Genomic DNA, 26006 nt, shown 5'->3' with positions numbered 1-26006 from the left:
GCATTTTTGTCTTAAGGCTGAGACACTGCCCCTGTTTCTCAATTTCAGGTGTTGCCAGAACAGGATGTCCATCAGAACATCTGGAGAAGGTGAGGAAGAGAGGCAGGCAGGCACAACAGCTCAGCAAAGAAATTACACTTGAAACAAGCTGCAAAGGCAGGTGAACAGACCTGTCAAAATATGTGACACCACAAAGCAATCTTGCAGACGTGGTCAGACCTGGGTGCTGTGGTAAATCATAGTGTTTTAAGATAATAGTAAGAGCCCTGCTGGATCAGACCAAAGGCCCATGTGGTCCAGCATTTGGAGATGTGCAAATTTCAAAGGATCGCTGCATTTCAGTTCTCATATTGTTTCAGAAAATGCAAATGTGATAGATTCACCCTTAAATGTGAAGTGAATCAAACTTCTTCCCCATCCCTACTCCCCCCTAACATTTACACATGGTGGGAACTTGTGGAACTGTTTCTGCTGGCCTTAGTTTTGCAAACTACCATGAACTTACTCACTGCTAGTTTTAGCTTCTCTGCACTCTGTGCCAATATGCTCCCCTTGTTTTCTGGAAGCTGATCAAGTTCATCTTGGGTCTCCATACCCAGCAAGGAATTTACAAAGCTGGTTGTGTTTCCTCCAGAGATTGGGAAGGAATCCAAATTTGTTCCGTACATCCCCGTTCATGCATAGATCAGCTCTGATTTAAGCAGGAACAAACTTCGGCCCAGTTTAACATCTTTTCTGGAGACAAAGGTCATCACTTTAATTATATTCCTCATTGTTTCTCATAATTAACTGCTTTTGTTGATATTGCCAAAGCTCATGTTGTTAGTGCAGCTAATTAAGCAATTGGTTTGTAGAGAATAAACTTAGTTTTCTTTTTAAACTACCTTTTGTTTTGTCTACTAAATATTTTGGTAAGTCATTTGTTTGTTTGCTATGCATTTGGACACCTCTTAAAATACTGGGCTGCATCCAATGTTAACCTTACTCGGAATAGACCCATGGAAATTAACAGATGCGACTTAGGCCCATTAATTTCAATGGGTATATTCTGATATTGACTGGAATTTGCAAATGCTTCATAATATGCAATAATTCATTTTTTTACTTTGTTGTTTTTTAAAGCCATAAAAGGTAAAGGTAAAGGGACCCCTGAACATTAGGTCCAGTCATGACCGACTCTGGGGTTGCGGCGCTCATCTCACTTTATTGGCCAAGGGAGCCAGCGTACAGCTTCCGGGTCATGTGGCCAGAATGACTAAGCCGCTTCTGGCGAACCAGAGCAGTGCACCGAAATGCTGTTTACCTTCCTGCCAGAGTGGTACCTATTTATCTATTTGCACTTTGATGTGCTTTCGAACTGCTAGGTTGGTAGGAGCAGGGACCGAGCAACAGGAGCTCACCCCGTCGTGGGGATTCGAACCGCCAACCTTCTGATCAGCAAGTCCTAGGCTCTGTGGTTTAACCCACAGCACCACCCGCGTCCCTTTTTAAAGCCATATTTGAGTATTAATACATTCTCAATGAATGGCAAAAGGTAGAAGTCCCCTCTGTGACCAACACTCATTCATTAGCACCCTCTATAGACATCCAAACGAACACGTGCCAGTTAGAGTCTGGCACCTGCTGCCCCAAACACACACTACACCAGCTTAAGCAAGTGACCATCATCACATCTTCTTAGAGTGAATTTCTTCTGTGAATTCCAGTTAGCTATGGACTGTGCATGAAGAGCAATCTCCTGTTCTCTCCACTGAATTGTCTGACAATCGATCTCATTGAGTGAGTCTGAATTTTAGTCTTGCAAGTGTGACCTGCAAGCAAATTTCGCTGTGTTAATGCTTTCCACAACTACTTCTGTCTCAAGCGTAATACCTACCTACAGGATACTATGACGTTGAAAGGGCTCAGGCAAGCTAACTCACTTTCCCTTCTCCACCTTGACTTTCTGTTTTCAACACACTCAACATTTCATAGTTCCTGGAGACAACTGGTCATGCTCTTTGGATTTTAGGTTGTATTTTCACCCTGTATGCATCTAACTAAGCCTTACTCAGAGCAGGCCCATTATAATCAATTAAATGATTTCAAAAGAGAGTGTCTGTCTGCCCCAGAAAAATGGTGGTGGCCCAAGCACTCTCCCAGACCACTCCTTCAGGGTGCCTTGTTCTGAGGAATGAGCAAGGCAGGCAGGAGGGGGCATTGAAGGAGAGGCAGACTGTCTCTCTGTTAGCAGAGGTTGGGTGAGGGGAGAAAATGTTATCTCTTCTCCACTTTCTCAATGCCATGCAGAAGAAAGTAGCAATTCTGGCTTCCTGGGCCTTTAATCTGAGTCCTCTTTCCTCCCCGGCCAGGAGGTCAGGAGACAGTGCAGGCTCCCCTGGGTCCTAGCTAACCGCCAACGCAAATGAAAGAAAATGACTCTGCAGTCTGTAGCTCATCTTACATTTTGTCAGCCGTCCAGAGAAGAAATGAATCTAGGAGAGCATAATTAGAATGTGCCCCGTGATAATATCTGGCCAATCAAGCAATAAATGACTTTATGAAGAATGGGCTGTTAGAGGAGGCTTGTCTGCAGTGGATCTACATCATTTATTTTAGGCTTCTGTTTTGCAGAAGAGGAGCTCCGGCGCCAGAAGCAGAGGGCAACAGGAGTGGTTCCGCAGGAGGAATGACAATGCAATGGAAACAGTAGTGAAATAGGGAGAGTGATGCTAGGGAGATAAGGGGAAAAACTTCAGGCTGGAATCTTGCATCCAGCTCATGTATCCTCATGCCCTGCTAAGGATTGTACCAGTGGAGGTTGGTCCTTGAAATTGACTCACAAACTTCAGTTGGTCCAAAACACAGCAGCCAGATCAATGACCGGGGTTCCCTTTCAACCTCTGTTTCAAATTAGCTTCCCTGGTTGCCAGTTCATTTCTGGGCCCAATTCAAGGTGCTCCAGTTAGTATTTAAAGTTCTAAATGGTTCAGGCCCCATATACCCGAATGACCACAACCTTTCCTACAGACCCTCTCAGTTGTTGATATCACCAGAGGGGGCCACCTTGATAAATGTAACCTTTCTTTAGCACAGTTATGATTTCTAGGGCCTCCTTTTAATGTGTGGGACCAATGCTTCCTTCATCACTTCTGCATCTTTTGACGGTTGACACTGTACAGCAAATGACATAGCATCACGCTAAACTATTGAAATTGTGAGATAGGGACATCAGAACCATGATTTTGCATTGCATCTGGTGAATCGTTTAAGCCAAGGGCAGCAAAGCAGACACAGCCCTCTACATTGCTAGGGTTGCATTACAGCAAGGGTGAAACTGGCGAAAAGATAATTCATGGCAGTCGCTCTGGTATCTGTTGCTGTGTTTGAGGGGGAGGGAAAATCATGCACAAACAATTAATCACCATAGACTTAATCTAAGATGGCCCCAGAAGGATCATTGTAGCATGAGCTGTCAGGAATCAAGCCACAATTAAGTGAGAAATGGTTTGCACAAGTCACTAGCAATTTACCAACATTTCTGTGAAATTGAATGGTACATTTTGTAGAACGCTGGGTAAGCCATCGTAATGGAGCAGAGCCTGTGTTATCTGCCTCCAGTGCTATTGGTTGATTAGCCCGTGGGTAGTTCTAATGTCCTAATGTTCTAATGTTCTAATGTCTAATGTTCTAATGTTCTAATGCTCGGTCCCAGCGCCTGCCAACCTAGCAGTTCGAAAGCACCTCCGGGTGCAAGTAGATAAATAGGGACCGCTTACCAGCGGGAAGGTAAACGGCGTTTCCGTGTGCGGCTCTGGCTCGCCAGAGCAGCGATGTCACGCTGGCCACGTGACCCGGAAGTGTCTCCGGACAGCGCTGGCCCCTGGCCTCTTAAGTGAGATGGGCGCACAACCCCAGAGTCTGTCAAGACTGGCCCGTACGGGCAGGGGTACCTTTACCTTTACCTTTTAGTTCTAATGTAACAGTCCAAGACAGGATCCCTTATGTAGGAAATGATGTAATGTTAGGCAGGTCTAGCAATGCCCTTTCTTTGATAGAAATGGTGGAAGAATGTGGATCGATTCCCTCAAGTGATGGTTATATCCTGCATCATATTTTGCATGTGGCACAATCCTAACTGTGTCTGCCCAGAAGCAAATTCTATTGAACTCTGTGAGGCTTACTTCCAGGTAAGTGTGGTTAGGATTACAGCTTTAAATATTTTGGGCTAAAACTTTTATACATAACACTGTAGTCTCTAAGCAGTGCTTGGTGAGATTAAAAGGATATAATAAAAAAATAAAATCAGTTAAAATTACCCATAAAATCAGATGGATTGTTTAAAATCCTTGTAGAAATAAAAGAAAGGTTTTCACCAAGATTCAGAAGTTCAGCCAGGAAGGGGCCTATCTCAACTGGGAGGGAGCTCCAAAGAACTGGGACCACAATTCATGATCCCTGTTCAATGTAATCTGTGTTTCTGAGTAACTGAGTAGGCATGTCTAGGATTGCCTTGATGCTCATTTTCAATGCTCTATTAATTAACCCAAACTTTTGTTGTTTAATCGGTGTGATCTGAGCCCGTGAACTTTAACAGTTGGGATTTCAGCTTGATTTCACCCTACTTTGCTTCTGGTATGTTGCTGCAATAAGGGGGGGAAATGAGAAAAAAAGATAAACATTTAGGATAGCCCAGAGCACGTCTCTTAATCTCAGGGTCGTGGGTTTCAGCCCCACCTTGGGCAAAAAATTCATGCATGGACTAGATGACCACTGTGGTCCCTAACAACCCTATTATTTTATGATCAGCTAAAATTATTTAACCTTTAATCCAAAATTTCTATTAGGTCCTGTGAAATGTAAGAGTAAGGGAACATTATACGAAGTAGTTCTATTGAATACATCCATGTGGCATGAAGAAAGTTTAAGGTTCAATCCCAAGTAGCTCAGGGTATGGCCAGGATTGCCCTCTGCCTGAAACCCTGGACAGCCACTGCCAGTCAGTGCAAACAGTACTGAACTAAATGGACCAATGGGTTTGCTTAAGACGTTTTCCTGTGTTCCAAATACCGTATTTTTCGCTCTATAACATGCACCCGACCATAACACACACGTAGGTTTTAGAGGAGGAAAATCCGTAGACATGCCACCCGTATGCATTTCCTCCATAACACGCACAGACATTTCCCCTTACTTTCTAGGAGGAAAAAAGTGAGTGTTATGGTGCAAAAAATACGGTAGGTTGGGGTGAAGAGTGTCTACACACACACACTTTGATAAAGGCAGACTTTCTTTTGCCTCTTCCACTACTTCTCTGGGCCTTCCTGTGCTTACAATCTTGCATCACGTGTCAACTGTCTGTTGGAATTCTGCCTCGGTCAGAGGAATGTGCCTAGCTCTCCAGGCACCGGCTGAATTCCTCATGACCTCCCCCTGCGACTCCCGGCAGGTAAAACAGGCGAGGTCTGTATCGGCGATTTTTCCCAGACTGTGAGAAAAACACACCACTGCTTCTCTCCTCCTCCCTGCTCCCCAGGGAGGGGAATCAGACTCAGACAGAAATGTATCTACATGCTTTTATTCTTGTCTTTAGCAGTCATACAGATAAAGATGTCTGCACTCTTTACAACACAACAGCAGAGAGAATCATAATTCCACCCTTGTACATCCTATACAGGTCATAAGTCACACACTGAGCTCACATCCGGTGCTCAATACGGAGAATGGACTGCCCCTTCCTTGCCATGGTAACAGTCACAAACATCCTGTCTGGCTTTCCAGCCACCAGCAGCTGGCTTAGCTGCTGCTTCTTTCTTCTGCATTGCTTCTTTATAGTAACACTGTCCACAATAGGACAGTAAGCCCATTTGAATGAATTGACCTAAGTTAGCCATGTCCATTTATTTAGGGTGGCCTACTCTGAGTAAGGCTATCGTTGGATGCAGCCCTATTTGTCCATTTTTAGTTCTATATTTAGCTCTTTCATTCCCACAGCAGCTGACGGCCGGGGTGGGGTGAAGACAGGTTTGCAAGGGGAAACCGGCCCAGTTGAGGCAAGAGTTAAGCACTCCCCATCTTTTACATCTTTTCCTAGGTGAGCACCCCTCATCCCTGCAGTCAAGGCAGGTAGCAGTCACAGAACTTGGAATCCTTAGATTGCCATTGTCATCCCAGTCTGTATGAGGTGCCAAAATTGCTTGAACATTACTAGAAAATGTTCTAATGGAATCCATAAGAAAATTTGCTTCACATAAACACATTTGTGATCCCCTCCCTCTACCCACACAGATGGGAGTTTGCTTGGCTAAAATTAAACTAAGACAACAACAGCACAACTGTTGAATCTTGTTTCCTGTTATTCTCATTTTCAGCCCCTTAAGATACATCTACTAGGAGTTGCATCTGCGATAATACATTTTCTTGTCCCCCAAATGTGCATTATATTCTCTCTCTCTCTTTTGGAATAGCACAATAAGAGCTAGACTTGATAGCGAAGTAGAGCACCCAGACAATCTTTTTAATCCTTCCTCAAACATTTATTTCGCTTTACCCTTAGTCGCTTCCTTGACAATTAAATCACTTACATACTTACTTAAGCTCAATTAGTGCCCTTAACAATCACATTATCTTTAATATGGAATAATTGCCTTTTTACCAAAGCAAACAGGGCATCTCAACCTGCTAATGTCTGCTTTAGCTGGAGAAAGGTGTTGAAATGTCAATAACTTAAGTGGCAGTTCCCCTCTCCCCTTCTCTCCACAGGTAAATAGGAAAGCTTTTAAAAATGCCTATTAATGTATTAGTGTGTCTCAGGGGTGCAATTATGCCATCAGACATGGCACCAGCAGTGGATCTGTGACTCTCTCCCTCCTGTGTTTACACAAGTGAGATGTTTAAATTATCTGGTTCTTGTGCATGGTGAAACAAATTAGCATTTCAGAGGAGGGAAACCACAAGCAGAAAAGGTTTATAATAAGGCATACAATAATTTCAGTGGGGCAGGAGACCACACACAAGCAACATAAAGCATTGTGTTAGGATTAATGCTAAACTGTGTGTGTGTGTGTTCCCTTAAAACAGTCTTCGACAGGACTTCAGTACAGTACGGTAGTCTTCAACATTTTCAGACCTGGAACCCACCATCAACCCAAACAAGCATTTGCTGATCTATTTCTTAATATTTAACCACAAATTCATACATGGCAGCCTACCTTAGATCAGATGGTGACTCAAAAGTGGGTCCTGATTAAGGGTTGTATTGGTCTACTCAAATATGGTCTACTCAATACAACCCGAATATTCTGCACTTCTTCACTGTTGCTGTCCAAGGTACCAGTGTCCTGATGTGATTTTCTCTCCCTCCATTCTTTTTAAAAAATACATTTTTCACATATAGTAATTTAAAATACAGTAGGGTGAAGGAAGTCAAAACTTTATGTTATTTATATTTATGTGGTGTAAATGTTTAAGTTTTGTTCGTTGTAACTTTTATTGTCATTATCTAATTTTTGATTTCTTTTTATTGCTGTATATTGTTTTTGTTTTGTTTTTCTGTTGTTGTTCTGATGTACCAATAAAATCTATAATAAATAAATATAAAATGAAATGAAATAGGCATCAACAAAAGTCTGTTATTTATTGGAAAAAGACACAACAACAGCTTAGAGTTGGAGCCACAACTTAGAACTAGTTTAAGTTGTATATTAAAGTGTCCAGAAGTTTACGTGGATCTGCGGAGGTTGTCTTGTCACATCTTATCTAGGAGATGAACGGATTCCAGGTGTTCCAAAGGCCAAAGGCCAAAGGACACATCTTGCCTCTGACTCCCCTGACCTTGCAGGTCAATTTCTGAGCCAGAGCAATGGACCACAGCTGAGCATACCAGTAGATATCTACTGACAGGTTTCAGAATGCCAACACATAGCAATTTCTTCCTAGAGCATAGGTGATTCAAGCAGTGGCTCCAATACCACATGTGGCCCCAGGCCTAATTTAATCTGGGTGGCAAGCATGGGAAAATGGGGGGGGGGAGGTAGCAGAATGATAGAAACTGGGGTGACTCTACCCAACTTTGAATCTGACCACACCCACCTTTGGCCCTGGGCCCTCTCACGGCTGACATAGTGCCAGATTTACGTATAAGCTAAACAAGCTATAGCTTAGGGCCCCACTCTCTTGGGGGCCCCCAAAAAAATTAAAAGAAAACACCCTGGATGTACATTTCCAAAATATAAGATAAAAAATAAAAAAATAAAACCTACATACAGCAAGTGTTTTGTGTTGTGTAGGCTCCTATGATGTAAGTAATGGGCCCTGCCTGCAAGTCTGCTCCCTAAAATATCACCGGTTTGCTCATTTCTATATCGATTACTTTGATAAAATACATATTTTGTTATGTGCAAATGGCGTTAGATACCTATTAGGTCCATAAAATACCATGTAGCATATATTCAACACAAAAAACAGTGACAATTTGTTGTTGACAAAGGACAGCTGGACACCAGTAGGTTAGGGCCTCATCAAACCTAAACCTGGTCCTGGGCTGACATGCACCCCTTACCCAACAGATCATCCCTGAAGGAACGTGACACTCAACATAACAACAGTTGCCTACCCCTGTCCTGCAGTGAGAGCAGAAAACATGGTCCTCAGTGCTGATTGGCTCCTTACTGATGCTACCAGTGGTGTGTAAAACTCTGGGGAAAAGCCCACTGTAGCTGAATGAAGGGTTCCTAAAATATAGTTTCAAGCAGTTGGAGAATTTTTTTTCTAGATGCTCAAGGAGGAAGTACCCCAAGAGGAAGGGAAAGGCAAGCTGTACAAAATGCACTTTAAAAGCCATGAATGTTCAGTTGGCTCATATATTGTGATTTGGAAGATGGAGGAAACCAAGCAAGGGATTTGTTTCTGTTAAGCAGCAATAGTGTTTACAGATGTCAGGCTTATCAATAGTGCTGGCAACATTGAGAATGCACATAATATACAGGGCTGAATATTATATTGGAGGCCAAAAAGGCAAATGTGGTTATCAAAAAATGTAAGGCAACTGAATGATATCCTTGGAATGCCATTTTGCAAGATAGTGAAATTTGCTGCACACCTCAGTAAGTCTTGTTGAGCCTTTTATTCACTAAAAGTACAACAGATTTGTGGAATTATATTTTTAAAAAACCGAAAACAAAAAAAAAGCCATGAAATGTAATTAGATGCAAATATGTATAAGGAGGTCGTGCTGTGAAAGCCAAATCCTTAGCAGTAAAAAGAAATGGGAATGAAAAGCACAAGGAGGACGATTGGCCATGATACCCAGGGTTAATGGGAGCTGGAGTTCAAGAACACTTAGAGGGTACCAGTTTAAGGAAAACTGCATGCACATCCTTGCACACAAAATAAGCATTGTTTTTAAAGATGTGTGTGTATAAGGAGAGCCCTGCTGGATCAGGCTTAAGCACTGTGCTACCCACAATGGACAGCCAAATGCTTCTGGAAAGCCTTCAATAAGGCATGGAGGCAGTATCCTCCTGCGGCTTCTTTCCCTTAACTGGTGCTGAGCTGCAGCGTGCAGCCTCCAGGACTTGTAGCCACGGGTTTTTCCTCCATGGATTTGTCTATCCTGTTTTAAGGCTAATCCATCACTGATGCCACAAATCCTTTTACAGACAGTGGTATATAAGCTTCCAAGTCATCTACAGTACTAAATTCTTTTTCCTGCACCCATAAAAAAAATCAATGTGATATTCTTTCCAAATGACCAACTGACCTTGGTGTTCTGACTTTCCACCATAAAAGATATCTTGAACATTTCTATATTTCCCCACTTGTGGCATCTCTCTTCCTCCCTCCCTCCTTCTCCCTACCTCTCTCCCTCTCTATAAAAATAATTACCTGCTGCTATTTTTAAAAAAAGAAAATCTGTTAGTGTTCACACCTAGAGATGATGATAACAATGTTTAGCTTTGTTAGCGAAACAGCAAAGAATACAATGTACATTTCCAGCAGCAAATAAGCCATATGTGCTTTTCGAAAGGGTGAACTGAACTTGATTTTCCAAGATCATGAAGTTATTCTTTTTAATAGGCCTTCTTCTTGTTTTCCTCAGATTATGGTGAAGCTTATTGCTAAATTGTGTGCTTACATGGCTATGGGTGAGAATTTAACATACTGGTGGGTTGTGTCACTGCTGTCAGAGACTGTAGCTGGCATCAAATCATCATTCATTTCTTAGGTCCAAAAAAAGTGTTGCATGCAGTTATAAAAATTTGAAATGCCGGCATTGGCTCACCATACAGATTTGGACCCTGATGGGAGGGGGCTTTAATCCTTTGCCACCCTGCTGTGGTCCTGACCTGGATCCTTCCAACACCAGCTGCTACTTAAACCTTAAAAAACAACCATTCATTGCATTGCTAATTGCACGAATGGTGTCCCATTTACTTCTGGCCCTCGCTCTCCTGTTCTGTCATCGCAAATTCCACCCTGAAGCATTGGAGGAATTAAGCATTATGCACTGAACATGCTTTCCTTGGGTTTACTCAGAAGTCAGACTAAAAATAGCATCCCTGTTGGGACAACTATCAGCACTGAAAGCTTTTATTTAAGCATCAACCTAACCAGAGGCTTCATTTAAGCTTCACTCCAGAGGATCATTAGCATACCATTCACAGTCATTTGTCTGCTAGGATGATGCCAGGATGATTGAAAACTACGGTAGCTGGTCCTGAAGTGAAGTGTATAGCTAGGGCTAGTTATGGAATTAAACACCATTTGGAAAGAATTTAAAGGCTATTTGGCACACACTGAATCTCCAAGTGTGTCCAAAACAAGGGAAAGAGCACCCAGGTGACATTCGTTTCATTGCTGTTGCTGACTTTACTTTGCTCGAAGTAGTTGTGCAAACTGATTTTTGTGGCTACTCAGAAGAACCAGAAAACACTGCAGGTTCAATTTTCTGCAGCCAACCAGGAACTTGTGCAGGAAGCAGCTAACCAGGAACTTGTACAATTCTGCAATGTATCTCTCAACTGCCCTCAGGAGCATGAAGAGGGGAAGAGTGTCTATATGTTCTTCTTTTTACTGCCTATACATGAGTATTTGCACTCATAAGGCTATCATAAACATCATGCATGACCCCACATTCAACACAGCAAGTGCTGGCTTCATTTTCAGCTGGCGCATATTCTGTATCTTTCCACAGATATCCCATGACATCTCAGACCACAAACATTCTGATTTAGGGCAGATCCATGCTATACATTTCAAGCACGCAACTCCTCAACCCGCAACAATCCTTGGAATTGTAGTTTGTTAAGGCTACTGGGAATGGGAAAATAAGCAAGCAGAACCCAAGCCCAAGCACTCTCTCGCCTCCTGGGGTTTCCTGCAACTGGTATTCAGAAACAATTTTGCCTCCAACTGTGGCGGCAGAACATAACCATCATATGGTCAGTTGCTGTGCAGCAGCAGAAGTGTGGAGAAGGGCAATCTCACAAAAAAAATCACTGACCTGGGGAATAAAGGCTGCTGGACATGCATGTTCACAGGCATGCAAAACAGCACTCCGAGCCACTGCAAAACATTTTCTTAGAGTCACCACCTCAGGGCAATGTCAGTTTTGGAGAAGTCAGTGAGATATTAAGGGGATAAATTAATTCTCGGGGGCTTCTCCCACCCTTCTTTTTTTCAATAAAAGAAATATCTTATGTATTTGCATAAGCTACTCACAACCTCAGGATGGAGCTAGATACAAATTGGAAGGAAGGGTAAGATGAGTAAATCTGGCACCAAATGTCCCCTTTGCTTTCAGCAAGAGTAGCTTCCTTCCTTTCTTTTTCTACCTACCTACCTACCAGCCTACCTACCTTTCCTTCTCACTGCAAGAGGAGCTACTTACTTGGTTAGCGGCACCTGATGAGCTGCTGTTCAGACTCAGTTTGTAGGGGCTTTGATGACTTTTATAAAAATGCTGTTAATTGCTGCAGAGGATTCCTATATGCCTCATACTGTTCACCATTTTGACAGCAGTGAGATTTCCCTCCTCCTCACAAAATTGATGGAAATAATACTGATCTCTGCTATCCCAATGTTAAATGGAACATTATGCATAGCTGCTGGTAGGGAACAGGAAAGGCCAGATTCCACAATGTACATGCTCCAAGGTACAAACATTGCTCATTGTTGATTGTGCCTATTATTATTATTATTAGTATTATTTCACAGAATCTTAGGATTGTAGAGTTGGAAGGGATCCCAAGGGTCATCTAGTCTAACCCTCTGCAATTCAGGAATCACAGCTAAATAAATAAACAAACAAATTACATTTATTAGTTGCCTTTTTGCCATGGAAACACAAAGTGACTTACAACAATTTAAGCAGAAGACAAAAGCTACATCAAAACATTCCACCCATGCAAAAAGGCCAAAGATAGTTAAAGGGCCTGGAAAGGAATAACTTAGATCTATCAGTTTGGATGTGCCTGCTCTGAGGAGGATGCAGCTGTAGACAACCCTCAGGAACATAAGAATAGCCTACTGGATCAGGCCCATGTAGCCCAGTATCCTGTTCTATAGTGGCAAGCAGGATCTGAGCACAAGAGCACTTCCCCCTCCCCCCCCCGGTCATGTGGCTTCCAGCAACTGATATTCAGTTTATACTACAGTCCTTCATCCTGCCGGGTGAATCGCCCCCTAAATGTATTTTTCAAAATTAAAACACTTTCAATCAACTGAATGCACCTAGAAAGATAATAACACCCATGGTAGGATTGCAACCTGAGATGCTGCTAAACATTTTATAATTCCCATGGTACCTGATGCTTAGCTTTGCTCTTCATCTCTCTCCCTCTCTCCCTCTCTCCCTCTCTCCAAACGAGTGCATTTCTTGACAGTTTGGTAATTTAGAGAAGGCTTTATCTTTATTCAACAGAAAGCAGACCTCAAGGGAGCAGGGGGTGGGGGGAGTAACCCATTGATTAAGTAAATAGCTTGCAGAGATATACATGTGAATGAGAACGGCAGCAATAACCATTCTGTGCTGAGATGTGCTGGGAAGTGCAGACAGCTAGAAGGACCTCCTAGCATTATTCTTTGCTCTCAGTGCCTGTCGTTTTCATAGTCCTGACCTCATGTGAGGGGTCTTCTCTTTAATTTCATCTAGGATTGCTTTCAATATGACATCATAATCACGAAGCTATTGAGATGACATCATAAAGCAAGGGATGGCAGTTTTATCTCTCTTGAAAGTAATAGCACTGCCTTACCCACACAGTGGGAAATTGTCTGGATGACATTTAAGCTCTCTTGAAACCTTTCAGTGAAAAAATGTGTGCATGTATGGAGCAGTGTACTATTGTGTAGTGGTTAAAGTGTCAAGACTAGAACCTGGAAGACCAGGGTTCAAATCTCCACTTGGCAATAAGGCTCCCTGGGTGACCTTGGGCCAGTCACTGTCTCTCAGCCTAAGCTACCTCGTACACCTCATTAGGCTTCTTGGATAAATAGGGGAGATGGAATGACTGTGTTCACATGTGTGTTTCCTTTGTCCTCCAGTTCAACACTTTGTCTGCCTACCCTAAACTTCTCCAACACTGAGCCATCAGTGATGTCTTGGACTACAATCAGGATGGGTGATGGGAGAAGCAGCCCAACAATATTTAGGAAGCAAAAGTTGGGGAAGTTGGCTACCCTATGGACTACTCTCATGGCTTTCCCACAAGACATCTTGGGAGCTGTAATTCAATGACTGTTTTGAGAATTCTCTTTTGGAAACCATAGCAGATGCAGAAACATCATAGTTATGTACCATTTCTATGAAGTACACTTTAGTGCAATGGGGATCATAAGAGTGGACAATATTCATGTCTCATTTCATTTACCTTCAAAACTTGTGAGGTTAGGTTGGGCTTATGGGAACAGTATGTTTTATGGCCGAGTAGTGGATTTGCACCCAGAGTCTCCAATATCTTATCCAATATCCAAAGTCCACCATCACATATATAATCTCCAGGCATAGTTTGGGAATTAGATCCGAACCTTGTAAATTATGGCACATACTATGGTCAATGTGCATATAGCCTTCTGGTTGTTACAGTGCCTGCAATGGAGAGGAAGAGAAAATACTAGTCAAAGAAATTAGACCAGTGTCCAACTGCTTTGCTCATTTTTGGCATTTCCTTCCTCTTGTGCTAAATGCAATCATGAAGTCATTATTTGTTTTCCCCAGAGGGAGTAACTGCTTACGAACAGTTATTTTAATTTGAATAAATCTGCTCTTTTGCCAGAGTGGTTTAGCAATCTGGGAATTGTTGCTCGGTGAGAGGAACAGGGACCTCCTAACAACCCTCAACAAACTACACTTCCCATGATTCTTTGGAAGAAGCCATGACTGCTCAAAGTGGTATCGTAGTGCTTTAAATGTATAGTGTGGATGTGGTCTAAGCTATCAACCACCCTGTGGCCTTTTTGAATCATACAAACTCATTCTCCATTATCACTAACTGAAACAAAGTGAAATCATATGAAACAGGGTTTGTTCCCATTTATCCTTTGTCCCTACCATTGACTCTTCCATTCTTCCCCTCTCCTTGTGGCTTGTTAGCCTTTCCCCTCTATTATTTCCTTTTAAGCTGCTGACTCACCATATTGTCAGCATTAAATCTGCAGGTTCTTCTGATCCAGGAACCGTTGCTTTCCCCTGTGTAACACTGGATAGATCCATGTACATGTATGTACATTGTTGGTACTATTATATGAATAAGCAAACAAACCACCAAATCACACAATCACCCCTCCCACATCCCTACACACCTCACTAACAATTGCACTATCTGGGTGTAAGAACCCCCTCCTCTCCTTTTCCCATCTAGATGGCTGACAGTGATGTGTGATTGGATAGCTGGCTCCTAGCAGAGGCCAAAGTGAATGAGAAAAGAGTTATCTGCCTTTTAAAGGTCTGGCGTTATACAGCACCTGTCAGATGGCATTACCTTTGCGCTTCTTAAGAGAAAGTCACAGAGCAGCCTATTGTTCACATTGCAGCCTGTTTAACTCCTTCAGCAGCTGGGAAAGCAGAAATTTTGCTTCCTTAACTTCTGCTTGTCTCTCCTTCTCTTTAATTTGCCAGGGACTGAGTAAGTGGCACTTCATGAGCCAATTGCTCTAAGGGTATAGGAACCCACACAAACAGACACACCCTTCCACCATGCACAGAAGATGAGGTGTGAAGAGAGGGTTGTGTGCATGCAATGATATTTGTATTCACAGAATCATAGAATTGCAGGATTGGTCAGGCAGGGCTCCATTCTCCTTCACAGTTGATTAAGATCCTGCCCCCCAAAATGTCCCCAAGTAGGTTATTGTTGGAGCAAGTGTTGTATCCAAGGTCCTGAAATGCTAGCTCCATCCCGATTGATGCCTGAACCACTACCTGCCTGAACCACCCTCAAACTTCTATTGAGTCCCATGTTCAAGGATGAAGCTTCTCAGAAGCTGGGGAAGTCATCTGGTAACCAAGAAGAATGTAGCCAGAGGTTCTAGAAGATTGCTTGGTGATTCACAAGTTGCTCTTACTGGAGAAAGAGCACCTGGCTTTCTGGCTCAGTGGATCACCCACTTTCTGATCTACAGATGAAGTTCTGGTTGGTCTGAAATTGCATGGAGTTCCTCCCTCTTGCTAGCACGCTTAAGAACATAGGAACATAAGCAAAGCCAGTTAGATAAGGACAAAGGGGGCCCATCTAGCCCAGCATCCTATTCCCATAAGGACCAGCCAGAAACACAGGATTTGAACACAAGAGCACTCTCCCCTCCTATGGTTTCCAGCAACTGGTATTCAGAAGCATTAACACCAAAGTGACATATTAATATTTGAATGTAGACAGGGGCAGGTTTAGGGGCAGTCTCCCCAAGCTGGGTTGGGTAGGTGAAAACACACCTGAAATAAAATGGGGAGTATATTTGCTTGCAAGGTAGAGGAATTGAATCATTCATTCCAACTTTCTTCACACAGCACTGAGGTTAATGTTAATTAATTTAGATGAGATCCCTAGTAAAAGTCAAAAGGGAGGTCATTTGTAGAGGTTTCATATTGGTGTCAAAACGTCTTACTCCAGCCCCAAATCTTCACTTATGTATTCATCCAGAGTTGCATTCCCCCTGCTCTCAATCTCTCTATAAATGATCTGATGACCATTAGCAAATCACTTTGCCATGTGTGGAATATTACTCTTTGGTGGACCATCATATCTCAGAAAGGTATTAAAATATGCCCTGATTACTGACCGCACTGATTATTATAAATCTTTATTTCCACATTCCCGAGGAGGGAAGTTGCTTTTGTGGATACAATTTATTCAGAACTGTAGGAGCCAAGGGCTTCTCTCTGGAACTTAAAAATATAATGAGAGCATGGGAGCCTCTTGGAAAGAAATAGAAAACTCATCTTCAGATCCTTTTGATCCTTTTGCCTTGCATGAGGAGAAGCCTTGTCATATGTTAAATTTGCTCTTATATTTAAACTTTTCCATCCTGCACTGAGAGCATCTATGAAAGAACTCTTTCCTGTCTGGTTCCACAGTGGTTCATGGTTTACGGATCCAGAGACCACAATCTGATGGGCCTGGGCTCTTTGTCTGAGGCCTCGTCATATTGCAGGGACTGGGTCAGTCTCAAGAATTTCTGTCTCCATCCTCCATGATCTGACAGTTCTGGTTGGCACCTCTTAGTCTGAGCCAAAGACCAGGCTGGTGTTCATAGCCGAGGTCCTGACCAGTGGTGTGATGGAAGGGGAATGGTGGAGAGCAGAGCTCTAGGACCTCTTTCAGTGCAAGAGCAATGATGTCATTTCCTGGAGCGTCAGGGCAACTGGTGGGTTCCCTTTGCACTTACAAGTGAATGAGATGATATTTGGGCTTCTGTTTTTGTGACCGATTAGCATAGAGCAAGCTAACAATGGCACAGGAACATACACAGAGCCAGGGAATTAGTCTGTCTAGCTCAGTGTTGTCTACAGCAACTGGCAGCAGAGGAAAATTTATCTCCCTTTCTCCTAACACTAGAACTTATTGAAGCTGAAGGTTGGAAGACTCAGGACAGATAAAAGAAAGTCCTTCTTCACACAGTGCATAGTTATATTATAGAACTTGCTCTCACAGGAGACAGTTATAGTCGCCAGCATAGATGGCTTTAAAAGAGGATTAGACAAATTCATGGAGGAGGGAGCTGTCTTAATTTACCACTACACCACTAGTCCTGACATTCTAACAAAAGCATAGAATACAAGGAAGGACAGTGATGGTAAAAATACCCTGAACACCTACTTATTTTTGGTCTATGTATTGGGTTGGCCTGAGTATGATGCTAATATATCATATTGTAAGAGCACAAGAATGTAATAATATATATTTCTTTACTGCCCTTCATCTGATAATCACAGGGCAGTTTGAAATATAATACATCCGAGATTTCAAAGGCGGAATTTATGTCTGAATTTCGGATGGCAGCACTTTGTCCTGGATCTCAGACAAAATCGTGTTTTTCTGGCTCAACAATTTAATTTAATTTTGGGGGGGTGTCCTGGTTTTTACCTTTTGAAATATGGCAACCCTACTATATAAATTCACAAAAATGCACAACATAGTAACAAGCAAAAACAACAACCCCCTCCCACACACATACACAATTTAAAAGGCCTTAGGATTGTTTAATTAGCCAAAAGCCTGGGGAATGTTTTTGCCTGGTGCCTAAGCATATGCATAGCCGCTACATTAGCGGTGGATCTGCCTGATTCAAATGGGTCTCCTTTCTTTGGCAAGTGGCACAGGAGGCATGTGAAAGGATCCCTCCAGTTTGCATCCTCCATGAGAAACAACTATTGCATCAACTGTATCATATGCTACTTCTTAGCACATGGCAGAGCTGTGAAGGGTGAAGACAGAGACAGAGAACCTACAAAAACCACAAGTCCCCCTGACAGATGTATCTTATTTCCATGAGCCATGTACTTTCCATAACAAAACGCTGCTGAATCTGGCCAATGGCCCATCTAGGCCAGCATCCGGTTCTCACAGTGGCCACTCAGATGCCTCTGGGAAGCTTGTAAGCAGGCTACATCTGCTATTCAGAGGCATTATGCCTCCAACAGTGGAGGTAGAACATAGCTATCATGACTAGTATCCATTGCATATCATCTTCAAGAAATGTGGAAATCAATGTGTCAAACTGAAATGAAACATTCCAAAAGTTAGTGGTATTTAAGGTGCTGAGATATACTCCAGATAAACTGAGTCCATCCTTTGTCGTTCCCCCCTCTGCCTGCCTTCTGCTTCACTCTTCTCTCCCCCCCCCCTCCTTTTAGGGTTCTTCTCCTACTTCGTTAGAAAGAAATAATATATTTTCATTAGGCTTAAATTGACTGTTAGGCCTGTGAGAGTCTTTGCTTAAAATGATTGCCAGGAGTGGTTTACAAAAACCAGACTCCACTTTCTGCCATTATTATCTCCTCCGCGAAAGAGGCAAAAAGGCAAGTGTGTTGATTAATCACCTCCAGATATATGAAGAATCTATGAGCTTGTTTCTCTTTGTGGAGAAACCTTGCTGAAATTACTGCAAGGCAGCTTTGATTCCGCTAATAATGATCAAACGGTCAATGCAACTTATTCGAAAGGATATCATAAGGCTGTTTATAAAGGGTTGTATACAGTATTAGACATACGCAGAGTAGACCCATTGCAATTAATGGGGATTATTTACTTAGGTCAAAGTGGCCTAAATTTCAACCCCTCTTCTTCGGGAGCTGTGGAAATCAGTGCCTTTAACAAACTATAGTGCCCAGGAATCTCTGGAGGAAGAAGTCATGACTGTTCAAAGTAGTATGATACTGCTTTAAAATGTATAGCACAGACAGGACCTGGAAACAATCCAAAACAAGTGTCCCAGTTATGGTAACCTTCCATTAAACCTTTAAGTGTACTGGCTGTTGTAGCATTGTTGACAAAGAATGAATGCTAAGTTTGGCACAGTCCATGGTTAAAGATACTCAGGGCTGGTTCCAGGACTATGAGGGCTCTCTATAAAGTGCTATATGTTGGGCTCCCATCAGTGTCCCCCTGATGTGGGACTCACCTTGCTCAGAAGTCAACATTTGAAATTCCCCATGGTGCTCCATAGAGTGCTCCAGGGCATTATGGGAAAATGGGAAATACAGCTTTTCCAGACCAAGCTACATGATGTGGACGGTGACACTGATGGCCCCCCTCTTGGATGCTGGGACTCAGGCAGCTTCCTACAGATGCCAGATAGCATTGCTACACCTGAACATACTCATTAAGGCCTATTTAGGACCACCTGGTATTATGTATGACATCAGGTGTTGGACAGGTGACAATGTGGCTGGGACAAAGCATGTTTGCAAATACCATCAACCAGTTGATTACAATTTGCCAGTGCCAACAATCAGCTGATTATCAAAGCTTGCATAGCTCAGTGCTTGCCACTCTGTATGCCCTACCCATCTGTCAGACTTGTGGCGAGATCAGAATTTGGCCCACTGACTAGGTTGTTTGAAGCAAGCCACCATATGCAACACTGTGATAATAATACTGATGTACCTTACAAAGCTTTTGAATGTATTCCTTAGGAGCATTTGAAATACTCTCTGTGTAACGTTTTTGCTCAGCAGGCCTGAATTCAGTGCCTAAGTGCTCGTTCTCTAACCAGAAACTCTAAACTGGACTGAAGTAATCTGCAAGCACCTTATTTGCAACGTGGTCCTTCCATAATATTTGGAAGGAATGGAGCACCCTTCCACTGAGCTACCACCCCCTGCAAAGCACAGCTCTGATGCTAGCACATGCAAGAATGTGCACACAATCACCTGAATGGTTGTTGTTTTTTTACCCCCAGGCAAACAGGTAAGTGTCTCCCATCTCAAGACCACTTATGCCTATTCACCCTAAAGGACACTGCTGGTAAGGGGGAAACTATGTACTCAGTCACCACAATCCTGGGCAATAATTTTTAATGGATCCATCTGAGACTACAAAGATATTACAGTTCATAGGGTTTCGAATGGATTGTGGGAATCTAACAACAAATGTGGTTATTCGGGGATTATTAATAGCAGATATTTCCGGAGTTTTAATGATAGAAACCCTTTCATCTAAAGTAAGGTGCTGCTCCTTCCAGCAATCGATAAGTTGGCTCCCATCAACCTTTATTTAAAATATCCCAGTGCAATGTCCCTGTAAATCATTCTTGTGACAATTTTGGGATCAAATTAATAGCTTAGGTCTTTACCTTCATAGCTAGCAAATGCTGTGCTCTTGATTGTCAGCATATTTGCCCTAATATCTGTCCCTAAGCAATATATGAAGAAGAACAGCCTCTTGGTCGGCCTTTCCACCTGTTTTGCCTCCCTGAGTTATTCTGATTAAATTTATATATTCATTTCCTCAGGGGGAAGAGGAAACTTTTGCTCAACACAGAGGGATTATACCTTCACAGAGACTGAAGATTAGAGTTCTTGGCCAGGGTCTTTGAAAGTCAGTCAACAGTCTAACAAATTAGTAACAGACCTATTTTCTCTCCCTAGCAACCAACTTTATAAACAATGGCTGGCAGCTCTCTCACACACCACTCAGGCAAGAGCCTTTATGACATATACAATCAGAACTTTGAAAGAAAACAGAATTAAAATCAGCCCCTATGTAGTGAGTTTATTTTTATTGCCCACTATCTATTGGCCCAGTAGAAAGCAGTGCAGATCTCTGAGCACAGGTGCTATATGTTGACAGGGTCAGTGATGTGGAAATAGGTGGCCTGACCACAAAACTGGCAAGAACCAGTTAAAGAGGAACTTAATGGCTAAGTGTTAAAGAGGAAAACAACTTGAGTTAAGGTACAAGGAGGTGTTTGATGTGTATAGTAAAGAAAAGGGATGAGTAAGTTGTACTTCAAGGATTGTGGTTGGATGAGAGATAATGAAGTGCTGGAAGTGGTTGGGTAAAAGATGAACAGCTAAGATAATGTATATTTACTCTATATAGTATGTGTCCTACTGGAAATGCTCCTTCAGAGTCTTTGGTCTCTGACTGGTAATGCATTACTGACTCCTTGGGAATTCAATGCGTGAGCCTCTGTACTTGAACCCTTAAGGGAAATTTCTCCCACATCAGTAATCATGCTGAGCATTCTGCACTAACTTCAACTTCTGGATTAAGTGCAAAGGAAGCCCCAGATTGCAGTAATCCAGTCTTGAAGCAACCAATGCATAAACTACTGTGGCCCAGCCAGCTCTCTCCCAGACCAGAAATGGTCATAGCTGTTGTCACTGCTGTTTTTCTTTTAAAAAAAATGTTTAGGGGTACTCTCATTTTCCTACTCATATTGAAATACTGCCCCTCAATGAGGCCAAACTTAGATTCACAAAATGTTTAGGGGTATGCGTACCCCCAGAAAAAAAGCACTGGCTGTTGCACCAGTCGCAGCTGGTAAAAGGCACTTTTAGCCACTGAATAGCCAATTGCTACATACACCCCAAGTAGCATGCTAAATCATTTCCCAAACCATGGCTGCTGAGACTCACTTTGAACATGGGAGCAGCATAACATATTAGAAGACCAATGTGCTTTGTTTCCTAACCGTAAGAAAGAAAGAAATCTTTGCTTTGCTTTGAAATCAGGGTGTGACAGGCTTTTTTCAGGAAAAAAGGCAGCAAAAGCAGAGTGTTCACAGAGCTCCAGTGAAATGCGGGAGGGTATGTTTTTAAGGAAATCAGCCCTGAGTGCACACTGGAAGGACAGATTCTGAAGCTGAGGCTCCAGTACTTTGGCCACATCATGAGAAGAGAAGACTCCCTGGAAAAGACCCTGATGCTGGGAAAGATTGAGGGCACTAGGAGAAGGGAACGACAGAGGACGAGATGGTTGGACAGTGTTCTCAAAGCTACGAACATGAGTTTGATCAAGCTGCGGGAGGCAATGGAAGACAGGAGTGCCTGGCGTGCTCTGGTCCATGGGGTCACGAAGAGTTAGACACGACTAAACGACTAAACAACAACAACATGTTATTAAATTGCCATATGAATCTGTTATTGAGTGAGTGAAATTATGAGTATTTCATACTACTGAGATTTATAATTCTCATAGTACTGATATTTATAATTCTGACTACCAGTTTAGTCATTTCCTGGACTCGTAGGAGATGCAGTGAGAGGTTGCAATGCTCCAAGATATCACTGTGCTTTATGCATTTGGGTCCAGATCCCAAACCAAGAATAATTATACCCCATTGGCAGTGATAGGGCTCAGGGTACTATTTAATTCGGGGGGGGGGGGGGGGTGAAATACCACTATTTCATTTTTGAAAAGTATCAAAGCCGTTTACAGCAATGGTATTATTGTTCTTAATTAAATTTCTATGCTGCCCTTCTTCTGAAGATCACAGGGCGGTTTACAATATTATAACACGAAAAGACATACCACAACAACAACAAAAACTCCACGTATTATAATTTATTAAATTTCTATACATAAAACAATACCATAAAAACCACATTTAAAAGGTAAAATTTGAAACCAGCTAACTGCTTTGGAAGGATGTACCTTTAATTGCCTGAGTAAGCCTGATGGAATAGAAAAGTTTTCAGCTGGCGTTTAAAAGTTGAAAAGGGAAGTGCCTGCTGAAATCTCTATTGGCAGCTCATTCCAGATGACACTAAAGGCCCCCGTTTCTGTTTGAGCCTCACCAACTTTTTGGATGACCAGTGGTACTTCTGCAGATAATCTCAGTGGTCAAACTGAGATATAAGGGTTGAGATCTGCGAGGTACCTAAGTTGTTCAGGGTTTGTGAATTAATACAAGGACCTTGAACCAGGCTTAATTATTCATTACCAACTTGTTTTATTGGTTTGATTGGGACCTGAGACCAGAATATACATGATCCAGGAGATCTGAGATGGGATCTCATAACATTTATAGTTTTAAAAACAGCTGGAAGGGAGTAGGTTGGCTTGGGCAGAAGAACAGCAGGGGGATTTTTAACTCCTTCCCATGCTGTTTTCTTGATTACCAAGAAATCTGTTAATAGCTCCATTCGTTGAGGAGGTGGTGGTGGTGGGGAGACACCTGTATTTTGCTTGTCACTTCTCCACCAGTGAGGATAGTAGCAGCTGCTGCCACGACCACTGGGATTTGTTAAATATACCACTTAATCATCAAAACATTTAAGTGATTTCTGTAAAATGCAGAATTACAGACAAAATCAATTGTTAAAAACAAGTTAACCTAAAATTTCTCCAAAATGAAACCATTCACTTTAATATATATGTTGTAAAAAATAAAATTACAACAAGGGCTTTCCCCCATTGCAAGACATTGAGCTAGATGAATTCAGGGGATCTCCCACCTCCCCACTCTGCATTTGGATGAAGAGCACTAGAAGTTAATTAACCAGTCCTCGTAGATGCAACGGCTTAACAAAACAAAATAATTGCACGACAAAGTCCTTTCTCTGTTGCCTTATTTCATGTTTGGTTGCCGTGTGGTTTCTTACTATACTGGCAACTGTGTTATTAACTTGCTGATTCCAGAGATAATGGTATTTAATTAAACTACTTTGCAGCTTACTACTGTTTGGGGAGCTTGCTAATTAATCTTTATGTAATTGCTTTGCGATGGAGTATAGCAAAAGTAGTTAAATTATACATTCTCCTTCTCACATTGCATCTCATTTTGGAATATAAGCACTTGCTAACAAGGAAAGAGGGAAGAGGTCATGTTTTAACTCTATTGTATCTGTCTGCTGCAAGGCTAGCTTTAGGGATACTGGCACCCTCGGCAAACATGCCAGGCAATTTGGGTCTATGTACTGGCAAAAGCCCTTCCCACAATGGCTGGGGAAGTGGGGAAGATATGGGGCAGGGGTGCAACAATCAGGCCTCAGAATATCAGCTTGGAAGTGCAGAAGGATGGCTTTGTGCTTCTTTCAGCAACACAATCAGAGGTGCAGTTAGGTCATTTCAGACTCTGAACTTCATAGACTTATGGAGGATGGATCTCTAGATGGTAAGGTGTGCTATTTAACTTACTGTACACTTTGGAGCCCAGTTCAAAGTGCTGACTTTGACCTATGAAGCTCATCATGGCACAAGTCCTCAATGTCTTCTGGAACATCTTGACAAATATATGAACCTACCTGGACCCGTAGATCTTCATCTGAGGCCGAGTCCTTCTTCTGATGGAGGCTCGCAGGAGTGTAAGGGACAGGGTATTTTCAGTTGTGGTTCCCCATCTATGGAATGCTCTTCTTTGTGAGCCCACCTAGGGCATCTGATGACATTTCTGTGCCAGGTAAGGACTTACCTTTACCCCTAGGCTCTTGATGGAGTGAGCAGATTTTGTTTTGCTGTTAACAGATACATTCTCAGTAAAACCCGTGCTTTAAAAGACAATAAATCCATCAATCTCCACAGTAAAGAATGCAATTACTATTGAAGCTTGGTATTAATGGCTAGCAGTTGCCCGAGTCAATATTTAGCAATTGCCAAAAACTTATCAGAATTGGCACTTCCCTTGTTTCAGAGAGGAGACGATACAAACTGTGTGCCACCATGGAGAAGCCCCTCCCTCAAGTTGTCGGACGATAGCTCTCAGCAGGCTGTGGTCCAAGCAGGAGGCCCTCATCTGGAGATATCAACAAACAGTCAGGTCTCTATGGCAGTCTTCCAGATAAGCTCATCCTGAGTTGTTTAGGGCTTTATAAGTCAACAATAAAACCTCTCTTGCTGACATTCTTTTGAAATAAAAAGGATTCTAGAGAGAGGTTCATATCTTGATCCAGAATCTGGGACGGGTCCCTTCAATTGATTTCCTTACAGTTTAGATGAATGTGGAACAAAAGCAACATGCTGTTCAAGCCAGCTGATCAATCTCAGACAACTATCATCTGTTCACACTGCAACTCCATTAGTTAGCAAGAAATTAAATATTGCTCCCAAGCACTGTAAAAGAAATGTTTTTCTCTCTCTTCAGGAATGTCAGTCCAAATGCTTATGCAGTGTTGAGAGATGGGCAAATGAAGAAGAGAGGTGTGGTTGGCCCAAGGTCTAGTATTTAGCTAGTATTGGTATTTAGAAGTATGCTGTCCAGATGATAATAAAGTTTTGGGATACCATTAAGACTCCACCTTTCATTTGTGGTGTTCCTGGCTTTTTCATATCCTCTGTGGTTTTGCATCTTCCCATTGAAGTTATGTGACTTTTCCTGTGTGGTTAAGCAAAGGTACTTTTAAAAAACAGTCTGTTTTCTTCCTGAGCATTCTTGCCTGTTCCATGGACCAGAATATAGTAGGAAATACAGATTTTCTTCTCTCCATCCCAAGAGAAAGAAGGATTTCCTGTCTATCTCCTAGGCAATAGAACATAAGCTAGAAGCTGTTTCTTCTTCTTCTTCTTCTTCTTCTTCTTCTTCTTCTTCTTCTTCTTCTTCTTCTTCTTCTGTGTTGGAATCAAAGTTAGCTAAGTAGAGTGTTCACCAGTTGGAGCATTACATCCAGGTAAGGGTTTGGTAGTAGAACTTGCCAGTCACCACAGTGGGGATGATCAAGAGAGGAGGTGAATGTCTTCCTTTAGTTGTATCCAGCGGGAGGCAGCAGTGGATGCAGACACTTTATTAGTCAACCATGAGTAACAGCATGGTTGCTGACTGCATATCCACTCCAACACAGTTTCTTTGCTGGCTAGCCAGTCAGCAAAGTACCTCAGGCACTTTCTTATTTAGCATTGACTGAAGACCACCAGTGTGTGCAGACTTGTTGAGATCAGGGATTCCCCCTTCAATTACCCTGCAGTGCTGACCAAAAAAGAGTGAACTTTCTATAAGCACCCTTCTATTCTCCTAAGCAACCAAAGAACATCAAGAAGGGTATATTAATGATCCTATTGACTCTGGAGCTGGGCCTGTTTAGCCCTACAGACACCCAGGGCAGCTACTCAGTCCAGCTATGTGATGCAACAACTTCTGTATTTGTGTGTGTT

At 42.4% G+C, this 26006-nt stretch overlaps 1 long non-coding RNA gene across 1 annotated transcript; it reads left to right on the top strand.

Annotated features, from left to right (window-relative positions):
* The first annotated feature begins 20686 nt into the window (after positions 1 to 20686).
* On the top strand, positions 20687 to 25137 carry LOC307223130. The gene is made up of 3 exons (XR_013841971.1): positions 20687 to 20869; positions 24553 to 24678; positions 25003 to 25137. It is a non-coding gene; the product is annotated as an uncharacterized lncRNA (long non-coding RNA).
* The last annotated feature ends 869 nt before the right edge of the window (positions 25138 to 26006 follow it).

The sequence above is a fragment of the Podarcis cretensis genome, assembly GCF_951804945.1.
Source record: "Podarcis cretensis genome assembly, chromosome: 8".
Lineage (NCBI taxonomy): Eukaryota > Metazoa > Chordata > Lepidosauria > Squamata > Lacertidae > Podarcis > Podarcis cretensis.
The sequence above is the reverse complement of the archived record's forward strand: the minus strand, read 5'-3'. Positions and strand labels throughout refer to the sequence as shown.